The sequence below is a fragment of the Choloepus didactylus genome, chromosome 2 (assembly GCF_015220235.1).
Source record: "Choloepus didactylus isolate mChoDid1 chromosome 2, mChoDid1.pri, whole genome shotgun sequence".
In the NCBI taxonomy this organism is placed as follows: domain Eukaryota; kingdom Metazoa; phylum Chordata; class Mammalia; order Pilosa; family Megalonychidae; genus Choloepus; species Choloepus didactylus.
The window spans coordinates 237068371-237070283 of record NC_051308.1 but is presented as its reverse complement, the minus strand read 5'-3'; the positions used below and the strand labels follow the sequence as shown (position 1 = coordinate 237070283).

Below are 1913 nucleotides of genomic sequence, written 5' to 3'. Positions count from 1 at the left end.
TGGCCCCAGGTCTCTAGGACGGTCCAGCTGGTTCTTAGCTTCAAAACAAACAACAGTGACAGATACTTTATTTTATTTATTTATTTATTTGTTTGTTTGTTTATTTATTTATTTACTTTTTGGCTCACAAAAGCACTTTTCATATGAGAAGTCTGGCTGAAAGTAATACAATTCCAAGCAGACAAAAACCCAACTGTTAGTGGCACTATTTTGACATTATAGATTTTACTCCTCCTTGGTCAGAAAAGGGGTTTTCAAGTTGTATTTCCTAGTAAGGCAAAAAGAAATGGCAAAGAAAACTGGAAGAGACTTTTAATCCACAGATACTGCTCTTCAGACCCCCCCCCCCATCCTGCTGGGCAAACCCCTGCTGGTGAGTCAGCAGGCTACTAACACACTGTTGAGGGACTTAAGTCACACTCCACTTGCAAGAAAAAAGGAGGCAGGAAAAACAGGTCACTAGGGGAAGAGCCAGCAGCCACAACTTCAAAACTCAGCAGTGAAGGGGTAATCCCTGCGGGAGGCAGCGCTCATCAAGGCACAGACCCTCCAGTTCCTGTTGCAGCTGAGCAAGGTGGTCATAGCCACACTACTTAGTTCAAAGTCAAACACCTGAAAGTGCTCAGTGCTGTGCTCAGGTGTCACAGCCTTGGGGATCACCACCATGTTTCTCTGCATGGGGAACCGGATCAGCACCTGGGCTGTGGTTATATTAGGCTTGGTTGCGATTGCTTTGATCCTGGGATCCTCCGGTAGGGAAGGGTCCTCAGTTTTGGCCCAAGGCCTGTCAGCAGAGCCAAGGGGACTGTAGGCAGTCACCACGATGCTCTTGGACTGGCAGTACTGGAGTGACTTCTCCTGAGTTAGGTACGGGTGGCACTCAGTCTGCTTAACTGCAGGCTTGTATTTTAAGACAGGTTAAGATCTTCTTGACTTGGAGATGGTTGAAGTTAGACACTCCAATAGCTTTGACCAGCCCTTCATCCACCAGCTCTTCCATGGCTGCCCACATGTCCACAAAATCGCTGTCACTGGGAATTACATTGCCTGCCTCATCCAATGGGAAAAACTCCTTTCCAGGCTGAAAGCCTGTAGGCCAGTGAATAAGGCAGAGGTCCAGCAGTCCAGCTTGAGGTCACTGAGCGTCTGCCAGCAGGCTCCTTTCACCCGGCTTTTTTCATGGTACGTGCACCAAAGCTTGCTGACAATGAAGAGGTCCTCGCGCTTCACCACCTGCCCCCTGAGCTTCTCCTGGATGGGCACCCCAGCCTCGTTCTCATTCTGGGGCACGTGGGCACAGTCAATGTGGTGGTACCCAACGTCAATGGCTACCTTCACAACCTCTGTTACTTTGCCTGCAGGGGACTTCCAGGTGCCTAGCCCCAGGATGAGCATCTTGGCGCCGTTGTAGAGTACAACGTGGTCAGCCATGGCCTCAAGACTTCTCCTGATGGAGAACTGCAGCTGACAGATACTTTAAATATCATCCAGTTACCAATCCCCTCAGTTAAATAGAAAAGGAACCTGAGGCCCAGGGAGGTGAAACAAGTATTCCTGGCTTCTTGGTGCCTCCCTCTTCCTTTCTTTCCTCCCTTCCTGTATTTAAATAGACATTAAGAGCCTTTCAAGGGCTGCTGAGATAAAAATTCCTGTTTACTGAGCATGCACAAACTGAGCATGCTATATTCTACACCTGCCACTTACTGGGAGGATGATGGGGAAAACTGGCATGGCCAGCGCTCCATAAATTGTGACTCCTATTTTTATCTCTATCTATCTATCTATATCTATCTATCTATTGTGGTAACATGTACAACATAAAATTTTCCATTTTAGCCACTTTCAAGCATACAATTCAGTGGCATTGAGCGTATTAACAATGTTGTGTTGTTGTGCTGCCATCATCACTATCC

General features: G+C 47.4%; 1 pseudogene; it reads right to left on the bottom strand.

Moving 5' to 3' along the window:
* Window positions 1–486: 486 nt before the first annotated feature.
* LOC119520858 lies at window positions 487–1431 on the bottom strand (annotated as a pseudogene).
* Window positions 1432–1913: the final 482 nt, after the last annotated feature.